The sequence below is a fragment of the Opisthocomus hoazin genome, chromosome 31, assembly GCF_030867145.1.
Source record: "Opisthocomus hoazin isolate bOpiHoa1 chromosome 31, bOpiHoa1.hap1, whole genome shotgun sequence".
Lineage (NCBI taxonomy): Eukaryota > Metazoa > Chordata > Aves > Opisthocomiformes > Opisthocomidae > Opisthocomus > Opisthocomus hoazin.
The window spans coordinates 3,481,169-3,496,104 of record NC_134444.1 but is presented as its reverse complement, the minus strand read 5'-3'; the positions used below and the strand labels follow the sequence as shown (position 1 = coordinate 3,496,104).

The 14,936-nt window shown below is 50.1% G+C and overlaps 1 pseudogene; it reads left to right on the top strand.

Annotated features, from left to right (window-relative positions):
• The first annotated feature begins 6,450 nt into the window (after positions 1–6,450).
• Positions 6,451–7,827, top strand: LOC142365061 (olfactory receptor 14C36-like; annotated as a pseudogene).
• The last annotated feature ends 7,109 nt before the right edge of the window (positions 7,828–14,936 follow it).

The following is a 14,936-nucleotide window of genomic DNA, read 5'->3' as shown; positions in this document are numbered from 1 at the left end:
CGACCTAACGTAAGATTTATGAGCAAATGCAACCCATGGCAACCGTACAACCTGGAATGCCATCACCTGCTATGCTTCCGTCGGGTTGGCACGTAATCATTGTTGACCTAAAAGACTGCTTTTTCACTATACCTTTACATCCGCGAGACACTCAGCGGTTTGCCTTTTCGATACCGGTGACCAACAAAGCAGCACCTTCAGAGCGATATGAGTGGTTTGTCTTGCCACAAGGCATGAGAAAATCACCCACTCTGTGTCAACTTTATGTGGTTTGGGCCTTAGCTCCACTCAGGGAGCAATGACCGAATACAATCATTTATCATTATATGGATGACATCCTCTGCTGTCAACAGGAAGCATTCAATGACGATTCCTTGACACAGCTGAGTACTCTTTTAGCCAGCAAGGGCCTTGTTATTGCCCCAGAAAAGGTTCAGCGATCTGCACCATGGAAGTATTTGGGGTGGCGCATCTCTGATGCTAAGATCCAACCACAAAAGGTGGAGCTAGCGACAAATTTGCACACATTGACTGATGTACAGACTTTGCTTGGAGATATACAGTGGATGCGCAACTGTGCTGACATTGCACCATTGACATTACTACTACGTGGCTCACATCCCAGCACAGCAGTCACCCTATCACAGACGCAGCAAACAGCTTTGCAACACGTCGTACAGAAGCTTCAAACAGCCTGGACTGCTAGGTGATTGCTAACCCTACCTGTCTCCTTGCTTATTTGTAACCCTGTCGGGTCACCATATGCCCTTGTTTGTCAGTGGCAAAACAAGAAGGGGGAGACTCATTCCTGTACAGCATCATTGAATAGTCCTGATTTTGCCACTGACAAGCCTATTAGGGGCGATGATCCATTTTACATACTAGAATGGGTGTTTTTATGTGTGCAGCCGAAGACTAGTACACAGACAAGATCAGAAGCTGTGGGAGAGCTAATCAGAAAAGGTAGGACGAGGATAGTGGAAATAGCAGGGGAAGAGCCGCAGGACATCAGTATACCGGTCAAAGCAGCAGATTTGGAATGGCAGTTGAGGCATGCTCTACCCATACAGGAAGCTCTTTTAGGCTATGGTGGGAGGATACATTCCCGACAGCCGAAAGGGAGATTGTGGCAGTTCTTGAAGCGTAATCTATGACTTGAGAAGCCCAGAGTTCAGAAGGAGCCGCTGGCCGAAGGAATTACAGTATATACAGATGCAGGCAGGAGGCTGCATAAGGCAGTTTGTGTTTGGCAAGAAGGGGGCCAGTGGTGTCATCATATGATACAAGGACAGGATGGAGATTCGCCGCAAATTTGAGAGCTGACTGCCGTGGTCTGGGCTTTAACTAATTGGCTAAATGAGCCTTTAAATGTTGTAACTGACTCCCTTTATGTAGCCGCGATAGTGCCTCAAATACCGGATGCCTTGCTTAGGGAGGCAGTCAACCCTAGATTGGGCAAGCTGTTTATCCAGTTGCAGACCGTACTGTCTCAACGGGCCGTACCTTGTTGTGTCATTCATGTGCGTAGCCACCAATGGGATCTGGGACTAGGGCACGGCAATCAAATTGCTGACAACTTAGTCAGTCCCGCATGCCCTATGCCTCCAGTAGACAAGTTTCAGCAGGCCAGACAGAGTCATGAGAATTTTCACCAAAATGCAAGAGCTCTGCAAAGGCAATTTGGGTTGACAGAGAATGAGGCTCGTTATATTGTACAGGCCTGTCCTAAATGTGGAAACCAAGGACCAGGTATAGGCCAAGGGATAAATCCATAAGGGCTGCAGGCACTTGCGCTGTGGCAGATGGACGTCACGCACTTCTCCAAATTTTGGCAACTGAAGTACGTGCATGTTACAATAGACACCTTTTCGAAAATGATATGGGCCATTGCTTTACCTGGGGAGAAAGCACAACAGGTTTGTAAGCACCTGCTTGCGTGTTTCGCAGTACTGGGGGTCCCTGAAGAAATTAAGACCGATAATGGACCTGCCTATGTCAGTCAAAAGCTGAGATTATTTTTGTTCACGTGGAGAATTAAGCACACCACGGGAATTGTGCATTCTCCGACAGGGCAAAGCCTCATAGAGCGCACTCATCGTGTGCTGAAAGACTACTTAGACAAACAGTGAGGGTTGAGACAGAAGCGCAACCGAGGTTGCATCGAGTTCTTTTTACATTGAACTATTTGTGCCTTATGGGTGATCAGGAGGCACCGCCAGTTGTGGTGCATCACCAGAACTTAAAATTCAATAGTGCAATGAATTTACTGCGGTTTAAAGTGATCTATAGAGACCCGACCACTGGAGAATGGGCTGGACCCGTACCAGTGGTATTTAACGGTCGAGGGTATATGTGTGTTTCCACAGATCGCGGTCCAGTCTGGGTGCCTAGCCGAGCCGTGAAGCCTGCTTTGAATCAGCAAGACAAGTTAGACGAGGAGCAACAAGCAGACTCTAACAAACAGAGCAATCATATAGAAATAACCTGAATAGAGGGAAGAGTATATGAGTGGTTACCACGAGGTACTTGTCACCGATACCATCTGTGATGTTTTGTACGATCTGTAAGCCTCGGGTTTTATGTAATTGTTACACTTGCCAACAATAGCAGCGGTGTCGAATATCGCTTGCGAAGCATCGGTGTAATCAGTGCCTTTAATAGGGCGCAGCGTAGCTCGCATTTTAATTGTTACAAGGCTCAAGACAGAAGGAAGCAATGTTTATCTCTGTAGCTGCTCGAAGTGGGTAAGGTTAGCAAACCGGAGAGCTAAAACCCTATGGGTAAGTAGTTTTTTTAGTATAGCCAAAGTAAGCTAGTGCCTGCCGTTTGGGCCATCCCAAAGCGGAGTGGGAAAGACGAGAGTGCGATGCTTACATCAGCTTTGAAGGGAATGGCAGGAAAACGAGCGGTTACCCTGTTAGCCGCACTCTTTACATGTTGTCAGATTATAGTAGGCGAAGAAACCCTTTATCGCATTGAGCCCCGACAAAACCTATGGGTTACTTGGGCGAACAAAACGGGCCAGTCAGCATTTTGTTTGTCTCTTGCTTCTGCAACAGAACCTTTTCGCACCTGTCTAATAGGGGTACCTAGCTGCAATGTTACTCGTTTTGCTAATTATAGTGCAGGCAGAGGTACAAAGGAGATTCAGGTGAGTAGTTACAATGCATAGTAAGTCCATCCACAAGCAATTACAATGGCTCGAACAGCACAACAATCAAATACAACAAAACGAGGATTTTTTTTGATGGGTTGCTCACCTCGCTCTTTGGTAATCTGCCCGCTTGCCTTAAAAGTTGAATTGTAGAAATTTTGTGCATATGTATAGTGTTACTTGCTGTTGGAATTATAATATGTATTTGCTTTAGCTGTCTTAAAAAGGCTCTCTCCAAGATGACAAAGCAAACCTGGCTTACTCGAAAACAAGAAGGGGGAATTGTGGAGTCCTGGCTGGAAGAGGGGGGACATAGCTTGGTGCTGTTGAGCAACCCAGGTTCCGATCCGGAGGTGAGCCTTGAGAGCAGCGGACACGGAACCCTGTTGGGAAGGTAGAGCAACGAGCTCGGGACACTGCAGCAGGGGGACTGTCACGTCGCCATTTCCTGCCGCACTGTCACTTCCTTCCTGACACGCTGTCGTTTCCTGCCACAGCACTGCTTCCGCATTGAGATGCAGCTCTGTTCTGATCACAACGAGTTGCAGTAGTTTTGCCTATATATGGTTAGGGGTCTAAACAATCAGATGCTGTAATTGCTTTGCTATATAAACCTTGTTTTGCTGACTAATAAACGTTGAACGATCAATACTCATATTGGGGTGACATTGTTACAATGGATCCGTAACCCACGCCAACAGTCCTGCATGAATAAGAGACAAAAAAAGTGATTCTCATGCCCAGCTTCTGTTCAAATAGGAGTAATGACACTGCTAAAACTAAGCGTCTCTGTGCAGCTGAGGGAGGGAACACCAGTAATTCCTCCAGGCTATTTTGCAGCATGTTCCCTTGGAGCCCCTGGGACACCTGGAGAGAGCCCAGAGGGCACAGAGTAAGTCATGCCTTGGGGTGGTCCTCTGCTGCTGAGCTGGGCTGGGCTTCTGGGATGGAGGGAGATGATGGCAACCAAGCAATGCTGCAAAAAGACACAGCTCTGCCCAGAAGCAACTCCTCTGCTAAGCCCAGCAGGGCTGAGGGCACTGCCTGCAGGCACCGAGGGGAAAGGAGCGAAGCTGAGGCAGGTTACAGGCAAACGGGAGTGGGAAGTCTTTGAGCTGAGACCTCACTAGCGGAGAGCTCTTCATAGCCCTCTATACAGTAAGTCACTAGATGCAGAGCAAGTTAGCTTGTGTTCCTGATGGCATCTCCAAAAGCCAGCACACCCTTCAGCCTGTGAGACCTGTCAGGACGACTCTCGCAGTGACTCCAGTGTAGAGGAGGAGAATGTGCTCCTGAGCAGGGCTTCCCTGCTGCATCATCAGAGGGACAGGGTATGATGGGTGCCTTCTCCTGGGGATGGATGTAGGGGTGTGAAGGTGGGTGTGTAGCCAGGGGTGCACAGGAGAAGATGCAGGTGGAAGGATTGACTCCCAGCAGGGCAGGGTCCTTCAGCTGTGGAGAGGGTGATGCATGGGTCAGGGCTGCTCATAGAGCCAGCTCATGACCAGGTCATTTCCAAAGGGATTTCTCACGAGTACGTTCAGTGCAGGGGATTCCTGCCTGAGTCTGTACTTTCTTGAATCTGAGCTTCCACTTTTCTCTGGCTCAGCTTGGTGGCAATGGGAACCCAGCTGTGCAGGTCAGAGCAGGGGCTGAGACTCTTCAGCCATCACACTGAGGTTTACGAGGAACCTCAGCAAGTGCCTTTACCCCCCAGCAGCCTGCAGATAAAACCAACATCACCGTTCCATTTTCACCAGGGTTTGTGTGACCTGTTCTTTCAGCCCTGCACACACACAGGGCAGAGCTGTGCCCACGGGGACTGGGATGGGGTCTGTGAGCATGGACAGAACAGCAGCACGGTGCCAAAGAAACAAGTCCCAGCAGGAACAGCTGCAGGCAAAGGAGATGTGGGGAGGGAGATGCTGATAGAAATGCTGTTGCAGGGGAGACCTGGGAACCTCCAAGACATGCCTTGTAGGGCAGACTTCTTCCCTGAGCAGCACACCTCTTGTCTCCTCTCCCTCCCAACAAAGCCCTTAGACCATAGGGTCTAGGCCATTAGTGACCTCCTCGTCTAGCAAACTAGAAGAAGAGATGAAGTGCATCTCTCCTGCTATGCGCCCATTTCCCACTGACCAGGGCCCAAGGACGACTGCCCTGCATTTTTGATGTCTGGGAAATGGTGTGCAGAGCTGGGTAAGGGAAAGGTTTCCTGAGTGCCCACCTGTGCCTCTCCCACCCTTGCTGAGATGCTCTTGGAATTGCTGTCAGGCTCTCTGGGAATGGGAGTTTCAGCTGCAGAGTCAGGCATAGACCTTGTGAGTCCTCCTATGCAGATGTGTCCACAGCAGTGAGGTGTGCCAGGTTTCCTCTAACCTGTGAAGCTCTGGGCAATGTAGTCCTGGAGGCTGGGGAATAATCTGACTCTCCTTTAATAAGCTGCCATGGTTAGGACCCTTGGTCGTCTTCTTGGGGTGTCCATCCAAGTGGAATGCAGCTTCCAGGGAACACTATGAGCCATGTGAGTCCTTGGTTTGAAGGTGGGAATGGAGATTTTGAAAAAGGGTGAGTCATTTCATGATCTGCAGTGCATCCCTCTGCTTTTAGCAGTGTCTCGTTGCTTTTCAGGGTAACAGAGGGGTGTAATCGCTCTCGATCTTAGAAAGGTGCAAGTCCAGGGCAGCTTAGAAGAAGACGGATACATAGACCAGCTCCCCTTTCCATACCATACCAGCAATCCTTTTGTAGGTAGGATTCACTTTGTTCTCCCTGAATGCAGCAGAAAACCTTTTCAAACTTCCTTTTGCTATCCCTGTTCCTTAGCACCCAGTGCTGCAGAGCAGGGCTGACTCCTTAGCACTCAGCAGGCAGCACCACTGCTCATCATGGCACACTCAGCCGGCACAGACCAGAGCTCCAGCCATGCAGCTGAAAGCAGGTCTCCTTGAAAGTAAAAGCTGGTTGGGTGTAGCCGTGGGCGAAGTCTAGGAGAAAGGGCTTTGACTTTTCTCAGAGAATTGTACCCTAACTTGTCACTGTCTCTTTCTTTTTGGACAGTGCTCCATGTTGAGTGGAAGCCAATGTCCAACAGCAGCTCCATCACCCAGTTCCTCCTCCTGGCATTCGCAGACACAAGAGAGCTGCAGCTCTTGACCTTCTGGCTCTCCCTGGCCAACGGCCTCATCATCACTGCCATTGCCTGTGACCACCACCTCCACAACCCCATGTACTTCTTCCTCCTCAACCTCTCCCTCCTTGACTTGGGCTCCATCTCCACCACTGTCCCCAAAGCCATGGCCAATTCCCTCTGGGACACCAGAGCCATCTCCTACATGGGATGTGCTGCCCAGGTCTTTTTCTTTCTGTTCTTTATCTCTTCTGAGTATTCTCTGCTCACCACCATGGCCTATGACTGATACCTTGCCATCTGCAAACCCCTGCACTGCGGGACCCTCCTGGGCAGCAGAGCTTGTGTCCACATGGCAGCAGCTGCCTGGGGCACTGGGTTCCTCTATTCTCTCATGCACACTGCCAACACATTTTCACTCCCACTCTGCCACGGCAATGCTGTGGACCAGTTCTTCTGTGAAATCCCCCAGATCCTCGAGCTTTCCTGCTCAGACTCAGACTACCTCAGGGAAGCTGGACATATTGTATTTAGTGCCTGTTTAGCTGTTGGTTGTTTTGTTTTCATTGTTCTGTCCTACGTGCAGATACTCAGGGCCGTGCTGAGGAACCCCTCTGAGCAGGGACGGCAGAAAGCCTTTTCCACGTGCCTCCCTCATCTGTCCGTGGTCTCCCTGTTTATCAGCACTGTCACATCTGCCTATCTGAAGCCCCACTCCATCTCTTCCCCATCCCTGGATCTTGTGCTGGCAATCCTTTACTCGGCGGTGCCTCCAGCAGTGAACCCCCTCATCTACAGCATTAGGAACCAGGAGCTCAAGAGTGCAGTGTGGAGACTGATGACTGGATGCTTTTTAGAAGCAACAAACTGGTCTTAATCTGTTGCATATCACTCATAAGTTATTACACCCCCAAATATTCTTCTGAAGTTTTTGTAGCTATTGTCATGGGATGATTTTTTTTTTATTTTGTTTTACTGGAGATAATTTTGCTGAGCAAGAAATGTCATTTTGCATCCAGCTTCCACATTAGGATCTGCCTTTCCTGTCTGACTCAGAGAGCATGTAAATCAGGACCTGTGACCTCTGTGCATTTTAAAAAGCTGAACTACCCTCCAGTGAGGTATTGCTGAGGTCAGAGAGGCTCTGGGATCCTCAGAAAAAGCAGACATTAAAAATTTCAGTGAAGGGCAAGAAGGAGGATTGGGAGAATTACAGGTTGGTCAACGCCACCTCAGTCCCTGGGAAGGTGATGGAGCAAGTCCTCCTGCAGCCATTTCCAGGCACTTGAAGGAGAAGGAAGGGATTGCTGAACCCGTACAAGTATATGAAATAAGGGGATGTTTTCTACCCGGACCTTAGCAGTTGCTTTGACATGGTCTCCCATAATCTCCTTATAGGAAGCTTGGGCCAAAACTGCTGAAAGTCTTTTGGAACTCCCTGTATAATGTGACGGAGTGGATTTTCAGCTCATTTGTTGATGATGCCAAACTGGGCAGAGACCTTGAAGGACCTCATCAGGTTATCCTGCCTCGAGCAGGATAGCCAGACAAGATGAGGTTCAGGGGTCTCTTCTAACCTGATTTATTCTATGATTCATGGAATTATTCCCTTGGAGAGCAGTTTGAAGACAGAGTAGAGAGATGGACAAGACAAAGCAGAGACAGAAGTAGAGCTATAAAATACACCATCATAATTACTGCAGTTCCTGTGAGGAACAGTTCTTTACTCAAAATCATGCTAGGAAATCTATTAGATGAATCTGATGAAGCAACCTTACTTGTATGTTTCCAGGTACCAGGACACAAGGATGGTGATGGTTTGGTGGTCAATTGTGTCTCAGGAACTCATAATCTAGTAAGAAGCCAATGGCTGTGAGGGGGGCTGTGAGGTCACTTGTGTCTCTAGAAGTGACAGGCCAGCAGCAGGAACATGGCTGAGAAAGGCACTGTGAGGTTACTTTATTGTGAAATAGCTGATAGGTCATCCCTTGACTCATGGCTGGGATATGTGCTTTGAAGCTGCCATCTGCCAGCACCTCTGACAGGCCAGCAGAAGGCACCTGTTTAGCACATTGACCGGGAGATCCTCTCTGTCGAAGGAGTTAGTCTCACTCCAGGAAGGGGGCTTAGATTTTGCTTGTCATGTCTCCCCTGCCTGACTATGTGATGGGACAGCAGCAAGCACATGGCTTGGTCATATCTATCCAAGTAACTGAATGGCTAGCAGCCTTGGGAGGTCATGGTGAGGTTACTTCTGTCTATCCAGGTGAAAGTCCACAAGAAGGCTGATGAGTTGGGATGTCTGCCTAAAGGGTTGTTTACGAGGTGGTTGTAGGAAAGAGCAGGAGAGAGAAACACTGCCACACAGAGCAGCTCGGAAGGTGGAGACTGGACACAAGGAGGGGTAAAATGTCACTCAGAGGGTAGTGCTGTGGTACAAGAGGCCATCCAGAAGGAGTATGAGATCAGTCCATTCCTTTGTGTTTCCAGGAACAGAGGGTGAGGGTGGACAGCTGTCAGTGAATGTATGGATATGCCAGAGTGAGAGCAAGGTGGGGAAGTGACATGTGTGTCTACAGCCTGCAGGGAAATGGAAGGCACTTCAGGACAGTGTAGGACAACCTGTGGTGGAGATGGCAAAGGGTGCTAGCAAAGGTGGAAGTCACAAAGAAAATCCCAGTCTTTGTCCCCTTGGTTATGGCAGCTGCCCCTGCCACCAAGGCCTAAGAGGAGACACATTGTCCTAAGGCGCTGGGGCCTCACTGTCTCCTTGCACAAACCCCAGTAGGGCTGGGAACTGTCAGACCATTGTCCTTCACTTGGCATCACACACCCCACATCCCCCTGTTCCCGGATCAGCCCTGAGCAAGGCGTGAAGGACAGGATCTGCCTTCCCAAGGCTGACCTTTCTGCTTCATGAAACAAACCCAGGGTTTTCTCAGAATCTGATCTACCTGCACATCACCTTTGCCTACTGCAATCATGGCCTCCAATTATCTGTTCTAACGAGTCCCCAGGGAGAACTTGTTAATAAACTCCATGGGACTCATTAACGCTTTAGGGTACTTTGGGTTTAGTGTTTTATGCTGAGTCTTTGGGAGGTTTGTGCAATCTCTTCCCAGTACCCGAGGTTCAAGGACTCGACACCAAATACACCATGGGGCTCGTTAAAATAAAGCAAGCCCTAACAAGCCACGTCTCTTCCTGGAGTTTTCATCAAGTCTTCAAGAGTTGTACAGAAAATGGGAGCTGTTTTGTAGGGTGGTGATGGAGAAGGATTTCAGAGAGCTCCTAATAAAAATGAGGTGTTATATTCAACGATGTATTTTATGGCTTTTCAGTTTAGAGAAAAGGTGATGTCAGCATTCTCCAACACATGCTGACCCAGGCTGTCTCCTCAGGAAGTCTGGACAGGCTGACTAGAGGTTCTTGAGGTCTGACACTGTATGGACAATGCTCACCTCACCTCCCCAACCCCACCATTGCTCTCACTGGCCACCTGGGACTTTCCCTTACACCAGACTTCTCCGCTGCACTCTGCAGCTGGAGGTTACAGCTCCTTTGTACCAAATCCCACCGGCTTTCTTTGGACAACTGCAGAGAGATACAGATTTGTTTTACTCTTTGCAAGCCAAGAAAAGTGAAGCATGACACGTTTCATCAGCAATAAAACACTCTGCAACCATATGAGATAATCTACAATTCAATGATTTGTTCCTTCAGATTCCTCTCAGCTTGCCAGCTGCTGCTCTTTGAGCTTCGGAGATTTATAAGGTTTCCTGTCTTTCACAGGAATAATTGTATCCTTAGGCAGCTCTTTCCTTATGTTAATATCTATTTTTTTTCTTTACCCATCTAAACAATTTCTCATAAGATTATCCCTTGAAGACAGGTGACCTCATCAGAGGCAACTTGTACTTAGCATATGGTCACTGAGTGTGCTTTGTTTTTTATGAACACTGTTTATGCTTTCATTTTTTTGCATTCAAAGAGGGTTCTTATGAGAAATTGTAAGGAAGAAGTTGTAAGTGGGAGAATCGGGAAAAAAAAACCAAAAAACAACTGCAGAAATAATCAGGGCTGTTGGTGGTACCTGCCAAGCAGCCCTGCATCTGAGAAATGTCTGGAATGGGACAAGAAAGACACAGATCATCTGACAAAACTTCTTTCTGCCTGACTTCAGTGGTCACCGGGAAGCTGAGTGTGCTTCCTCCCATCATGAGGGCAAGATCCACGGTAGATGGAAGCACCGAATCATTCGTGGTAAAAGGGACTGTGGGAGGGTCCTGTGTTTGGCCATGGCATGGTGAGCACCTTCCTGGGCCCAGCTGCAGAAGCTCTGCAGTGACACGGCTGTGCTGGGCCTCTGTGTATCAGAAGGAGTCTGGCACTTGGAGGGGCAGAGTATTGTGCCATTTTGCACCCCTAAAGGATCAAGCTGGAAAGTGAGTCTGTGTGTCGGAATAAACGAGGTCCATGGCGAGGCCTGGCTGTACCCACGGCACTAGCTGGAGACTGGTATACCCACAGAGTAGCTTTAACCAAGACTGAAAACCTTGCATGGGGTTCCTGGATCCAGGAGGGTGGAGAATGGAAGGTAGGAGTGGGGTAACCCCATGAGAATGGTACTGGGAATTATGGCTGGGTGTACCCTCACTCCCAGACACTGTCCCCCAATGGCATCCCACTCACCAGCGCCCTGAAGAGGCACAAGTCTTCCCCTCTGAGACCTGGCATGTGCACTCTGCTGCTCTCCTTGCTCACTCCCTTTGAAAGCTCAGACCCCACTACTTCATGGGGGCTGCAGCCAAGGCTGACCTTGGATTTCACATCCCTGACCTGCTTTTCCCTGATTGCAACTATAAGATCCAGGTGAGCATCACCCCTGTTGGCACATCTGGTAGCTCTGCTAAGAAGCTGGCCCCAAGAAACTCCTGAAACCTCTGGGTCTGTTTGCACCCTGCGGTGTCTGCTTGATATGACTGTCAGGCTGATTAATGTCCTCAAGAGTGATGAGGGGTCTTTGAACTGGAATTCATAAAATAAGACTTAATTCTCTTCGTCATCTGATTCCAGCTATTTGTCTCCTACCATGATGTCTCCCTAACTGGCCTGTCCTCTGACCCTCGCCCAAAAGGACTCACCCAGTCTCCTTCCCAACACTCATCCATTGCCAATATCCATACACACAGGCAGCTCCTGCTCTGAGGGCATCCCCCTCCTGGTCTTTGCCTGCTGTCTCCTCTGAAGAGTCCGTATCCATCCATCGAGCACCTCAAGCTTTCTCACTGGTCCCACACACCGCAGCAGGTATTACATCAATGTCACAGCTCTGTGACAGCACACGGGGCTCCAGCTGCTCCCAGCTGTGCTCCAGCATGAGGGCATTGATGCACACTGGAGCTGCAGCACCTCAGCTATGGCACATATGCTGAGCTCCAACTTGTCACAGATCTTGCACCCAGGATCCTGTGTAAGCAAAAGCTTTGCTTCAGAGCAGAGACCTGCTGGAGTGACTGGCAGATGGCAATGTAAAGATCAGCCACTCTCCATCATCTTTGAGAGGTCCTGGAGGACAGGAGAGGTGCCCGAGGACTGGAGAAAGGCCAATGTCACCCAATCTTCAAAAACGGCAAGAAGGAGGACCCAGGGAACTACAGGCCGGTCAGCCTCACCTCCATCCCGGGAAAGGTGATGGAGCAGCTTATCCTGGAGGCCATCATCACACAAGTGGAAGAAAAGAAGGTTATCAGTAGTCAGCATGGCTTCACCAACGGGAAATCATGCCTGACCAATCTAATAGCTTTCTATGATGACATGACTGGCTGGGTAGATGAAGGGAGAGCCGTGGATGTTGTCTACCTCGACTTCAGCAAGGCTTTTGACACAGTCTCCCCGTAATATCCTCCTAGGGAAGCTCAGGAAGTGTGGGCTGAATGAGTGGTCGGTGAAGTGGATAGAGAACTGGCTGAATGGCAGAACTCAGAGGGTTGTCATCAGCGGCGCTGAGTCTAGTTGGAGGCTGGTAACAAGTGGTGTCCCCCAGGGGTCAGTACTGGGCCCAGTCTTGTTTCACTTCTTCATCAACGACCTGGATGAAGAGTTAGAATGCACCCTCAGCAACTTTGTTGATGACACCAAACTGGGAGGTGTGGTAGACACACCGGAAGGCTGTGGTGCCATTCAGCGTGACCTGGATAGGCTGGAAAGTTGGGCAGAGAGGAACCTGATGAGGTTCAACAAAGGCAAGTGCAGGGTCCTGCACCTGGGGAGGAACAACCTCGTGCATCAGTACAGGCTTGGGGTGGACCTGCTGGAGAGCAGCTCTGTGGAGAGGGACCTGGGTGTGCTGGTGGACGACAGGTTAACCATGAGCCAGCAGTGTGCCCTGATTGCCAAGCAGGCCAATGGGATCCTGGGGTGCATCAAGAAGAGTGTGGCCAGCAGGACGAGGGAGGTTCTCCTTCCCCTCTACACTGCCCTGGTGAGGCCTCATCTGGAGTACTGTGTCCAGTTCTGGGCTCCCCAGTTCAAGAAAGATGAGGAGTTACTGGAGAGAGTCCAGCGGAGGGCTACGAGGATGATGAGGGGACTGGAGCATCTGTCCTGTGAGGAGAGGCTGAGGGAGCTGGGCTTGTTCAGCCTGAAGAAGAGAAGGCTGCAAGGGCACCTCATAAATGCTTATAAATATCTGAAGGGTGGGTGTCAGGAGGATGGGGCCAAGCTCTTTTCGGTGGTGCCCAGTGACAGGACAAGGGGCAATGGGCACAAACTGAGGCACAGGAAGTTCCGTCTGAACATGAGGAAGAACTTCTTCCCTCTGAGGGTGACGGAGCACTGGCCCAGGCTGCCCAGGGAGTCTGTGGAGTCTCCTTCTCTGGAGATATTCAAGACCCGCCTGGACAAGATCCTGTGCAGCCTGCTGTAGGTGACCCTGCTTCGGCAGGAGGGTTGGACTAGATGACCCACAGCGGTCCCTTCCAACCCCTACTATTCTGTGATTCTATGATTCTGTGATGAAATGAGGACACCACAAGGTGAGCAAACCCAGGGCTCCCCAAGGCAACAGAGAAGCAGGGCTGGCCTTTGCAGCCCTGACAAGAGAGAGCTTTGCTGTGAGTGGGGTCTCTGCAGTCCATGAGAGCCTTTGATGGAGATCGGGCTCATCTCCAGAAAGCACAAGGTGCTGCTCGGAAAGTCCTTGGCTATGGACATTGTGTGACCCAGGTACACTGTGGAAATCATTCACTTGCTGCTTGACTGTATAATCAAGGAGGTAAATAAAGGATGGAGGTATAAAGAATCAGCAGCATTTGAAAACACTGGCACACAAGTGGAGACCCTGCTGTGGTGTCCTTCATGTACATGCACTGCCTGCACCTACTGGATAGACATGGGACGGACCTTGTCTCACTGCACTAATGGCATTAGGTCCCTTGCTTACACACAGTAAACCTGTCTGAGATGTCCTGAGGTATCAGTTATGTAGCAGCGTGGGATGGGGATAGCTGTGCTGTAGGTCCTGCACTGCCCAGACAACTGTACACTCTGGTTATGTTGAGCAGCTTTGTCATCTGAGGTAGTGCCACAGGCCTGCATTTAGCCATTAAGCTGAGCAGCTGCCCTGGACGAGGTTACACGATGTAGGGATGTTCATGGGAGGATATCAGTGACTCTTGGTGAAGATGCAGGAATCTGATGGAGAAGAGAAAGATGGAGCTCCCCCTGTGGAACATGGTTCCATTTGGTCAGATGAATACCTCTATCAGCTGCCCTAAGCATACTGAGGAGGAACAGGTTTGCTTCTCCTGAACGGGACCATTTTCTTTCATTTCAATTGGCCAAAGGGATTGCCTACCAGCCTCCAAGAAAATGCCCCCAGATGCTTCCCTGGCTCCCACAGTTGCTCCATCAGAGCTCACAGTTCACTTCTGGCTGCTGTCTCCATTAGTAACACAGCAGCTTAGGTAAGGAACTCACACCTCTTCAGTACAGCTCAGCTGAGGCAAGAGGAATCCCAGCTCCTGGGGGTCTGTGTTTGCACTGGAGAAGCTGAATGCCCCTGAGGCCTCAGGAATCCTGAGCAGAGCTGAGATGCCTCCATTGACTTGACTCCATCCCTGCCCTGCCCAGATGGACAGGATCCCCTGCCTGTCCCTGCCTACATGTCCTGCCTGACCCTGGGACAGAAATGGGGGTTTGCAGAGGGGAACATGGACACGTCCTGTAGATCCACACACCCTGGCAGAGCAATCCCCACTGCAGCCATCAGCCTGTGCAGTGTTTAGAGAGGGACAGTCAGTGATTATTTCAGCCTTCTTCCAACTGTGTTCACCAGGAGAGACCCTGATGCCTTTCAGGATCTATCAGCCCTGGAGACCCAGCGACGCCTTGAGGGATCCGGGGACAGAGGGTGGGGTAGGAGGCAGAGAAAGTGCTGCCTTGGGCTGGTCCTCTGCTGCTGAGCTGGACTGGTCTCCTTGGATGGAGGGAGCTCAAGGACCAAGGCAGTGCTGCAGAGAGACAGCTCTGCCCAGGAGCAGCTCCTCTGCAAAGCCCAGCAGGGCTGAGGTCACTGCCTGCAGGCACCGAGGGGAGAGGAGCAAGGCAGAGAGATGAAAAAGGAAGTCTGCAGTGGGAGGTTTCTGAGAG